The sequence below is a fragment of the Rissa tridactyla genome, chromosome 2 (assembly GCF_028500815.1).
Source record: "Rissa tridactyla isolate bRisTri1 chromosome 2, bRisTri1.patW.cur.20221130, whole genome shotgun sequence".
In the NCBI taxonomy this organism is placed as follows: Eukaryota; Metazoa; Chordata; class Aves; order Charadriiformes; family Laridae; genus Rissa; species Rissa tridactyla.
In genome coordinates, this window is record NC_071467.1 from 88,682,271 (window position 1) to 88,694,477 (window position 12,207).

The window sequence follows — 12,207 nt, forward strand, 5'->3', positions numbered from 1 at the left end:
TCTCACACAAATTCTTAATTACCCATTTACATGACACAAACTTTTGTTTAGAAATAAAGTTGGGGAACATGCCAGCACGGAGATATTTTTCCTTTCCCCAGCTTCTGAACTGTAGAACTAGAAGGCATGCAAATAGATTAAAGACTCAACTAAACCTGTGGAGGTGAATTAATTTCCTTTCTTGTTAAGTCTTCATTTAAATCTGAATGTGGGTTCTCACTTGTTTTAGTGTTTGTCTATATCCTCCCTTCTCCATCCCCCTACTTTCCTCCGTGCCACACACACTTTTATACAGCATATAAAATTCATACACGTATTTCAGGATTTGATTGTCAGCGTCAAGTGCTCAGAATATCAAAGGTTCACCTTTGTCAGTAAGCAAAGGATGAACATTTGCTTTCAAGCGCATCCATCAGGGAGTAGTCAGAAGCTGTTACTTGCTGAAGAAGCCTGATGTTTTATTCAACTGTATCCCAGTAAAAAACTTTTCTGGGTATTAGGCCAAGGGTTTTTTTGTATTGTTTTGTTTTTGTCCTAGTTCATCTTTAAGATATATCCTTCCCTACCCCCACAGGAGAATAGAGGTTTTCACTGAATTAGAAATATACTTGTTCATATACCTTAATTTAGATGCTGTATTTGCTTATCATATAATTTTGAGGCATTTTTGAAAGTTCATTAATGCAAAGAAAACATTTCCTTGGTGATGAAATGGATAATTCTGACCACCGATAAAGAGTAAGCAACCGTCCCTGGGTGAATTCCCTGCAAAATCAAAGGCAAAGCTGGGCATATAATGCCGACTGTATGAGATCCTTTTTTGATTGCGTAATGCAGTACAGGACAGAAGTCACATTATGCCATGAAATAGCTGGGTACCCAAAAAACCCCATATGATTTCTTTTTCCTGTGTATTTTTTAAAAGATGAGATATACATCTGGGCCTTTTGGCTCAGTGAGTATCTTTTCTTGCAAAAAAGGAAAATGGGACATAGTGTATATATATTAACTAGCAAGCTTAAACAGTGGAGGTACATTAACTATGCTGTAGGTACCTTTTCCTGTGCGCATACCTGTCTTTTAGATATACAAGGATATCAGGATATTTGAACTATTTTGCTTTGACTCAGAAAAAAAGCTATAACAAATGTTGGTGCTCTTGAATTGTATGCACAATTCTCATTGAAACATAGGGGTTTAGGGGAGAGATTTCCCGGGGAGGCATGCATCCCTTCAGGGACTCATTGTATCTCCATTGAAAGCCATTACAATTTAGGCAGTTAATTTTCCTTAACACCAGAGCTCATGCAGTAGAAATGAAAGCACATATCTTCCTTTTCACATTACTACAAAGTCTTAAGATATCTCAGAATGTTATTTGAGCTAATATAGCCAGCCCTAGACTGCAGAAACTCCACTATCTACCCCATCCCTTATCTAACCTGTGGTGACAATAACCTTCAGCTAGTGGATAATACCAAACACCTGAGAGCAATTAGATTTTCTAGCATCCCATCTGTATTAGGAAAAGGCCACCCCCTCACTCCCTAAATGCAGCAGGCTGTGGCAAAGCCACAGTATTGCTAATCTTTACTCCAGTTAAACAATCCTCTGTCTTTTCACAAACTAATGCAGAACAAATTACACCCAGGGCTCTCAAATCATGCTGTAATCATTACATACAGAATTGGACGTTGTTAACAACCCAGATTTTACTGTAGGGAGAATGAATAAGTATCAAAAAGTGATCTGTCTAAGATCAGACAGGAAGACTGTGACAGAGAGAATATTAAAACCTGCCAGTCCTGTACAAGTCTGTCTTTCCCTTGCATATCTTGTGTTTTGTCAGAGACACACTTAAAAGCACTTCACTCCTTGTTTCTATTTTTTTTATATACCAAGGAAATCATCAGTGATGCCTCAAACTAATTTTCCCATTTAGCCTTTAAGACTCACGCTTGAATCCAATGACTGACTATTCAGTTATGGCGGTAAATTTGCAGTGATGAGAAAGCCTGTCTTCTAAAACAAAATGACTTGTACAGTTCTTTATGGCTTTCAAGGATTCAAAGACTTGAATTTTTATTCTTGATCACTGAAGTGTATGCACTAGGTTAAAATATAACTTTTAGTCTCTCCTAATATACTGTTCAGCTATTCATGTAAGAGAGTTTTCTCAGTACCTGAGCGAGGGTGTGACAAATCTGAAGGTGGCTAATTTCTTTATGCTTTTTAGTAAGTGAATGCTGGTGCCTCAACTAAAACCTTTCCTCATATCTACCAGGTGCCGTTGCTACCACACAGTTCAAAAACACTGGCAAAAAGGAATGATGTCAGCATGACAAAGAAATGCCAGATGCTGAAATAGACGGACCAAAAAGCATAAAACTTCTTTTTTTTTTTAAACTGCCTTGTCCTTCCTTAAGAGAACAACCAGATCTCCATTCTTTTGTGAGGGTAATTGCAGAAGTCTGTACAATGCTCTTTTGTTACCGTCACTACTGTTTAGCTGGAGAGGGCTCTTTAATCTTTCAGACAAAGGCATAATGAAACCCAACTGACATAAGTAAAACTGGGAAAATTCAGTTTACAACCAAGGATTTTTATTTTTTTTAAGTGAGAGGTCAGCTATTACTCAGAGGCAGAATTGTTTTGAGTTCCTTAGAGTCTAAAAGGAATATTGGTTATCTTTCTTACTGTTATACATTAGTTCAAAGAAAAGCAAGAAGTTTGACAAAAGAACATGAAATTCAAGGGCCCATATGTATAGAGATCAGACTTGACACCACAGTCTCTTGAGTCTTATAAATTAAAGACCTGTTTGTCTTTTTAAAGGCATACTTTGTAAATGCCTGCTATAATTGTGCTTACAGATAATAGGAAAAGGAGCAAATAAAACTGCATTACCACAAAAGAGCTCAGCAGCACTCAGCTCAGGAAAACATGGAGACACCTTTACCTAGTTTGCAGATTTGCTAAATATTCATTAAGATCTGATAACGAGTTGCCCCTAGAGACAAGGGCCAACAGAATAAGGGACCTTTCTAGTTTGACATACCGCAGTGCGGGACAAAAGCTCTTGTGCCATTGTCCCTCTTTAATCACAATGAAGAGCAGCAGCAGTTGGAGAACCCAAGAGGGAAAAGAGTTGATAGGCCCTGGGCAATGTTGAAAGGATTGACACTTTCCAATTGATTTTTTTGCAGAGCTGATTAGCTGTGGCTGCATGTTTGCACTTCAGGTTAGAAAACCCATTTGTGATCTTGAAGGTTGTGTAATAAAGGTGTGAGTCACCAGAGCATGGATGTTTATTCTTAGCTTCATACGTTTAAAATAAAAAACAGGTTCCCAACTACTGTTTGGGCAGCCTATTCCATAAACCAAGGACCACAACATCAGCCAGACTGTTGTCCCTGTCTATCTCAGGCCGTGCAGCCTCACATATAGCCCTCGCAAAAAGAGAACGAAGGGAGCCTTCCAGCCAGTCTGGAGGGTGTGAGCCTAGAGGCTCCAAAGTGGGAGCACTTCACCTCTTGTCTCTGGTCTAATGACAAATTCTTATTCCAGTGCCCTTTATACTTTATTTCTTAGTCTTCCCCACACACACACAGTGCCCTATACTCTTATTATAGTGTCTTTTCTATGTTTTGTTTGTTTGTTTTGAAATCAGATGCCACCATCTTTCATTGTCAGTTTGCCTTTTGAGTACCCAGTTGCTTCTGAATCTTGAAATGTTCGTAGTGCCTTTTGGTCCATTCATTTCCTGAAGCTGTTCAGCAGCAGAAAACTGGGTTTTGGTTTCTCTTAGTGTCATTCATTTACAGGGAACAGAGTGGTACTCCTGCTTTTGAGAGTGAATGAGAAAGATCACTGACATTTTTATACTTTCAAGAAACAGCAAGACAGCATCACCCTGGTGGGGGTTTTTCTAGGTGTATTTTTATTCCTCCTATAGTTCTTGATATCAGGACAATCTTTTTTTGCAGACGATACTGCTGTTACTGAACACTTTTATCTGACATCTAACTTTTTTCACTATTTATTTGCAGTAGTTGCAATTTTAGCATTTTTTCAATTTTTTTGAATGTCATGGAATTTTTTTGGTAAAAACCTCAGGGTTAGAGCTAAGAACCAGTACTTAGGTTAAAGGGGGCCCATAGAGGGCATTACTCTTTTACTCTTTTCCTGGTATACTCTGAGATGACTATTGCTGACCAGAATATCCTACAGGAAGAAAAGGATGCCCTAGAAAATGGAAGGAATAGAAACAGGATAAAAATGCAATGTTCTTGAAACAGAAGTCATTAAAAAAACCCTGAATACACACTGAATGACCATACATTAGAAACAGCAAGAGAAGGAGAAAAACTTGAGTGTTTTAGTCAGTCATGGGATGACAGGAAGATGCTAGTTCGATACGGTAATGAAAATGGCAAATGTTTGTACTCATTCGCTAATAGAGATAGGAAAATATGAACATAATTGTTCAAAGACCTGTGTCCATTCATACAGAAGGAAGGCCAATAGAAATGTAGCAATTACAGAAAAACGACTAGGATCATCAGCCCTTCATATCTGGCCTTCTCTTCACTGGCTCTTTTTGGAATCCACTTGACTTGAAAATGAGAGGCTGAGGTTGTAAACGGGATTCCAGCTGAGGACTCAGAAGTGCCTATTTTGCAAGTGAAGTATATAGGCTGGTAGCCCAGCAAAGAAAAATAGTGAGAGCATATGGAATTATTATCTATAAATGTTGGATGAGGAAGAATGTATATATGTGGGAGGAGGTTCTTAAAACAGAAAAACAATGCTGTCACAAGAACAGCACAACTAATCTGGGAAACAAGATTCTTCCTAATCACTAGAGGGGCAATTTCTTAACAAATAGGAACTGCGTACCTTTTGCACCTTTTTCTTCACTAGGCATAGTGGGAAGCAAGGAAGTGAAAACTGCATTAACAAACTGAAACACTCAGGAATCAGTCACACTGAGCCATATTCAGGTTTACTGTAGTAATTATAGTTTAATAACTATACTTACTATAGTAAACTAATCACTTACTGTAGTTAACTAATTTAAGTATTCTATAAACCATGACATCTGTAAAGTCAAGAAAAGTGATGAACAATGAAGACTGCTGATTGCTTAGGACAGCAGATCTTGGGTTAGTGAGGAGATACAAAAAAGTTGGAATCTACTTTAAACGTCTGTTGTAGCATTCTAACAGCTGCTGTTTCTGACAGCTGTACTTCTGGAATCATGGTGCTGTCATCTGGTAAGGCTGGGTCTGTTTGCATTCCTTTTTTAATCTTCTCAAATATTTCTTTGTTGTTTTATTTTCTCTGAAAATGACAGAGCTTGAATCTTCAAACTCCAGCTCTCCAGCTCTTTTGAGAATGTAAGGTATAAATGTTCCTATAATTTTCAAAATGCTTTATATAAGAACAGAAAGGAATCCTCTTTTCTAGTTTCTCTAAACACCAAGAAAAGCTGGAAGCACTGTAGCATCTTTCTCCCATTGTCTTTTTTAGCATCTATCCTCCCATTTTTAACAGAAATTTAAGCTACATTTTTGAAACAGTGGTCCCTAAGGGTAGGTACCTAAGTCTTGACATAACCTTCCAGCTATCTGACCTCAGCAGATAACTGGCTTCAGTGCTTTAGCCTCTATCTCGCTCCACTGGTCTCCTCTAAATAATTTTAAAGTCCATTAACTGCTTTCAAATAAATTTTAGAGAGGAATAAAGGTGTCAAAACCACTGATTTCATACACAATTTGGAAGAACAGTAGCTGCATAATGCAAATAAACCTACATTGTGCCTTGACTGTTTGGTCAGCTGGTTGTTCCATAAATACACGTATAAGCTGCCACCAACCACAGCCCATGCTGTATTTTCTTCAATCAGTATTTAGGGAACATGAGAAGTAGCAACATTTTGCAGTCAAGAAGTTTTGAGAACACAGGCTGGAGCAGTCACCAAGTGGAGTAAAAACTTTGTTGCCGATTATTTGATGATGTTAATATGTTGATGATATTAATGGTGTTGATTATTATATTAATTGAGGAGGTTGGTTGATGTTATGGGAATACAGAGCACCAGAAGAGACAGGGAAGAGTACAAGGTTGTTACTATTCTGAAATAGAAACTATGTGCAATATTATAGTATTAGCAGTTTCATTTTGAATGCTTTAGTTTTTCTGAATGCTGTGACATTGCACTGTGTAACCTCAAGCAATATATGCGGTTGAATTTGTTCATAAACTCCACTGTTTGGATCTATTCAATTTGGAGTGAAATCATGTGTTATGAATACTGCTAAGAGTAAACCCGTGATTCTCTCGGTTAGCTACCTACCAATTGCCTACTTACTATTTTAGTAATTGGTCTGTAGTTCATTATTTTGTTAGGAGGCAAAAATGTGACCACAGCAACCCCAGAATAGCAAGTTCTTCTTATAAATACAAACAAATAATAAGACGCAACAGGCAGCCTATTTCTGGATAATTGTAGGTTGGTGGCTCAGTGTGTACATCCCAAGGTCGATTGACTTTGATCTTTGCAGAGGTTCAGTAACCGCTCTGAAATTCAGCGAGTAGGGTGTTATATTCACGACAGGAAACAGAATTTGGTCTGTAGGATGGATGGAAACTCATCTTACCCACCAAATTACTAGGTATCATAGCCAGCAATATGACATTAGTGGGAGCTAAACTGCAATTTACAGATGTCTTACATAACCTAAAGCCACTTCATAAATGAGATTAACTATGCTGTTTAAATCAGTTTTACAGAGTGAGGTAGAGGAGGGATGTTATTTTATTCTGGAGAATATCCACGGCCTGCAATTTCAATTTTTTGTAATTTAATTACCACAGCCATAAAAGTACATTTTCAGAACAACCTTGTTACACATATGCATGGTAGAATGCCGCTTGTCTCTAATGTATTCCATTTAAACACACAAAAAAGTTAGCGCTTCGCCTTAACCGATTAAAATATATGGGATCTCACTTTCATTACATAGTTTTGGTACAGCTGTTTGCATAGTTTCATATCAAGGTGAGTGTAGCGTGGTTAGAAAGGGGCCTTGAGGCACCGCCAGCTCTGACCATCCCTGCCCAGCCCGCGGGGCTCCCCCCTCCTACCCAGGGCCCAGCACCCCATGTCACCCCCCAGGGCTCCCCCCGACCTGCCCAAGGTCCAGCACCCCCAGGGTGTCGGCCCCTGCCCCAGCGATGCCACAGCAGGGCCAGTCTGTAGCCCCCCACAGCCCTGCCCTGCCCGGCCATGGGCCCCGCTGAGCTGGGCCCACCTGTGGGCCCATGTCTGGCCTGGACTTGACCTCTCTCCATCCCCAGGGAGGTGCCCAATGATGGGGGCTGGGGCTGCCCCGGTGTCCCCATGTGCACACTCCTAGCTGGGGCGGTGGGATGGGCCCTGCCTGCTGGGCCCTGCTGTCACCCACCCGGGGAGCCGCCATCCCTCACCTCTGTGCAGACACGCTGACACGGCTTTTGGAAGTGCTGCCGACATTGTGGAGTATAGCTCCTGACTGTATAATGCCAGAGACGGGCAGTAATGGCTTGTGCAACTTAAAGCCAGTTGGATCTGCTGTTTTTGTGACGTATCATTTTGTAGTCTTACTGCAAAAGCACATGAAAGACATCCTTAAATTCTTCCCACATGCTTTGCTGAAGTAATTCCTGTGTGTGTAGCATAGCTCCAACTCAACATTTAAGACCCTGGTAAAATTTTCCTGCAATATTGTTTTAAAGTGAAGCTATCTATTGGAGATGAACACAAATGCTGTAAACATATTCATTCCAGAAATAAATAAAAAAATAATAAATGCTCACAGTACAAATACTTTGAGCACAGCTTTCCCTTGCCTTTTCCTTTACATTGAGCTGAAGCTTAGCACTTTCACAGAGCTCTGCCAGAGGAGGCTGCTCCAAACTGCAGCTAATTTGAAAATAAAAACCACAACTCTCCTTTTAAAGTAATTATGTATGTGACAACAAGCAGAATGTCGTATACAGGCGGGTAATGCTGCAGTCCTGTGTGCATTTTTTGCTGGAGCTGTGAAGCCTTCCCTGTTTTCAGGCAGCTGTACTTGAATGTTTTGGGCTGGGACATTTTGGGGGTGGCAGAAGAAAGACAGAGTCTGGGCAGTTTTTATCTGACTGGAAGTCATTAAAAGCAGACCACATGGTTCACTTAACAGTGGTATTAAACTAAAATGAGTAAAAGTACGCCTAGGGCATAGTAAAATCTTCAATTTGTCGTTCATCCTCACCCTTAGCCAGTGATTGATGGACAATTTCACAAAAGTGTCCAGATTAGATTTTGAATGAATCAATTTACTGTAATATTAATACAGTCCAATTGCTGATGCATCTACTTTTTATTGCATAGACTTACTTCTTCACAATTATTCTTACCTTTGGGGTATTGCTCAGTTCAGTCACCAATTGAAACGAATGCCATTGAGTTCCTATGGAAATAAAAATATACCTTTATATGGAGTCCTAAAAACCTTTGGCTGAAGTAACTTGGTCTTGAGGAATGGTAATATGATACAGCCCAGATGACATGAGCACTGTGTCCCAAGACGTTTTATTGTATCCCGTGACTATCTGCCATGGTCCATTTATCTGACCAACTTTATGCAGTGGATAATGGACAGTCTTTTGCAACACTGGTTATCACACAGAGTGAAGCTTTAATATCTTGCATTGGCTAGGATCGGTCCTTGTAAAAGCATCTGCAGTGTATTTTATGCACATACCTCATCACAGCAAACTTCCTTTGCAATGAGGTGTCTGGGTAGTGAAAAATAACTTCAACTTAAAAGGAAAGGAGGGGTTGTTATTACTACTTATTTCATCCTCATAACCTAAGAATGGTGTTAAGTTTTATATACAAAACCATCAACTGTATTTTTAAGCGCATCTCACCTCCAGGCCCTTCTTTTGGCCTCAACTTGCACTATTTTTTTCTCCTTTAATTTTATTCCCAATTTATTTTTTTTCAATCTGGTTACAGTAGCAATTACCCCCTTTGTATAGGTCACACAGACAAAATATTGCTTCCAAGATAAACTGACGCTTAAGAGAAAATAAAACAGATGATTGTCTTTGCCTGGATAAAAACTTTTCTATCAAGCAAACAGTCAAGGAGAGATAACATAATCGAAAATAATAGACCAATTTTTTGTATATTTTCTTCACAAGTGAATGTTACAAATTTATCATCTATGAGAAGCTTTTCTAGACAACTGCTTGTTTTTTCTAATATATAAAACCATTATTTTTTTTTTTGAAAAGAAGGGAACAAAATCCAAACTATTTTGGCCCAGCTATTAAGCAGTTGATGCTGGTGTTTTGATATGGACCTATCCCACAAAAACCCTGATGGCAAGCAGTTAGAGAACTATCCTAGTTTACTGAAATCCAACAGATTCTAATCATACCTTTTGAGACCCTTTGTGAACCAGGTTCTTGAGGCCATACATGGTGACACACTGTAAGTTCACTGTTGGTTTGAAGACCAAGCACTCACCCAGCCTTAGCTCTACATAGTATATACTGGTACATAGAACATGACCTCCCCCAGGTCTCGCTCTCACAGTAAATAATCCACATACAGCATGGCCAACTGAGCGCTTAGTTTGTTCTGTCTTGTCTTAGGAAAGTTGTAAAAGTAAAGGTATTGAAGTTGGAAAGGATCTTGTCAGAGGGAGTGTTTATTTTCAAAAGTTAGTGCTTTTGCTGAAAGGCTAGAGATTGAACCTTGGATGAAGATCACCTCATTCTCAATATTGATGAGTCATTACAATGAGATATACTTTGTCTTGATATCCAAAGTTATAGTTAGTCAATCTTACACAGGTGGAGGAGGAATGGAAATTTCATAAACTGTGGACTTGAAAAAATCACACAAGTTTCCATTTTTAGCTCTTTAGATGGTCTGGGCTAGGTAAATAATATTATGGAAGATAATTCCCAGTGGTTCCAGCACCTTTTCTAGCTTGACCTTTTTGCTACCTTGTTCATTGAAACCAGGTTTAATTAAAATGATGATAAAAGTGAGTTTGGGAGTTCAGCCTGTAACAAGTCTCACAACAGCACTGTACCATGATTCGTGTGAATTAATGATAGTCTGTTACCAAGGGCTGTTTTACTCCCAATATGATACAGACAAAGTTAAAGAGGCTTTCAAGGAAAACAGAAGTTGATTTTTTGATGTGAAACAATCATAAAAAATACACGGTTTTGAAGACAAAATTCTTTTCATGCCTTTTTTGTTGCAAGTTGCCTTTGAGAATATTATACTCAAATATCCTATTGAAATTACTTCCTACAGTAGACTTCTAGTCTGACTTCTTAACATGCAGGTCTAACAGATATTCATCAGAGGCTGAGGTTATATCTAATAAATCGTATAATTCCTCTAGGCCTTATGGCCGAGTGTATTGGCCAATTGAATGGGACTCAGGAGACCTGAACTGCATTCCAGGTTCCAAGACTAGCTTTCTGAGAAACTTCAAGTTTCTATGCTTTGTTATCCAAAACCAGAGCAAATGGTATTGACTCCTTTTCTGAAGGGTTTTGAAATCTGCTTATGAAAAGTGCAGCATGCAAGCTACTTATAGATATTCTTATTATCAAGAGAGAGGGCTCTGTGCAAAATTGCATGGAATGTCCATTTTCTTCCTGAAGGAGAAAATTAAAAAGGGTGCGTCAGCACATCTGCTAATGATTAAACATGCTACAGTTCTGGTATTTTATATTTTTGGACATTTTTGGCATGTGTGGTGACAAAGAGTTTCGTCCTTAAAGGCAGACTTGTTGCATGGGGCATCCTTTCTGAAGGGACTATAGGTATAAGAGCACATGGTGGAGCACTGTGCCACCGAGTTGTGAGTAGGCTGCCAGCATAGCACTGTTCTGGGAAGAAAGTTGAAGGAAGCCCAAAACATTGACCATATGGTCATGCTGGAGGCTGCCTTTCCAGCATGGTAGGGGCATAGCCAGGCATTGGTAAAGTCTATCTGAAGATTTTCTACATTCTTTCAGCCTACAAATCTTTCTCTTCTATAAAGCGTGCCATCCAGCAATACTTTGACACATAGCCAACCAGGTATTTTTTTTCTAACTTGTATGCAGGTAAAGAGAAACAAAGAGCTGGTTGAGAAAGTCCAGCTCTCCTAACTCATAAACGCGTCTTTTCTATGATATCGACAATTTCCAGGAATCTGCTACCTGATAGATTCATTTTTTCCCATTAATTTCATCACCTCTGCCCTGACTTTAGAAGCTATTTTAATGTTTCATTTTTTTGAATTTTTATTTTCTCTAATGTAACAACAAAATAAATCGTAGTTGTTAGCCTTGATTTTAAGTCTATGAGGGGTAAATAAGCCTTTATCAAATGAACAGCCATAAGAGTATGATTTAATTGGTCATACCTTGTGCGTGGGCTAAGCAGCATTTCAAGAGATGCGGAAAATCTCATGGCAAAAAAAGCAGATTGTTTGGGCAGCTCATACTTTGTATGCGAATTGCCACTTCTTCCCTCTGCACCCACCATGTTTCACCTTGGTCCATGTCCCTTTGATAAGGCAACTGATCTTTTCATTGCCAGTACTGGAATGGTCTAGTATGCCTGCCTGCCTCTGCTCTTAGTTTGCCATATCTGTGAATGCATATGTTTATCTGCTATTCGTGTATGTATTTAGTATGCTATTATGTTGTGCACTGTGTGGTATATTGCATAATGTGGTATATTGCATAGCGTCTGTGAGAACAGAGCATACAGAATTTAAACTCAAGAAGTGGCTGGCCTGGCCACTTTTTAATTCTTTGCTTACTGCAATTCCAGATTCTAATGTTTTTCCACTGTAGGATCTCACTGTCCTACACATTCATAGGATTTCACCTAAGCCACTAGCATTTAGATCTCATTGATGTATGCTTAGCTTGGGAAAGTGATCTGCAGCTTCAGTTCATGGATTTCCTCAGGCAATTTCTTACAATATTGCAGACCATTGCAATTCCAACATCAAGACACAACTCTATCAATTCACTGCTTCTACTGTGGTATCATCTCATTTCCCAAAAGCAGTGTACAGCCTTCGGCTGGGTATTAAAAACAGTAGAGCATGTATCACGGTACCAGTTAAAGTATCTAAAATTGTGTCC

General features: G+C 39.1%; 1 protein-coding gene across 1 annotated transcript in view; it reads left to right on the forward strand.

Moving 5' to 3' along the window:
• CDH6 (cadherin 6) overlaps positions 1 to 12,207 on the forward strand; it is a 101,582-nt gene that overhangs the window by 63,963 nt on the left and 25,412 nt on the right. The window lies entirely within an intron of this gene.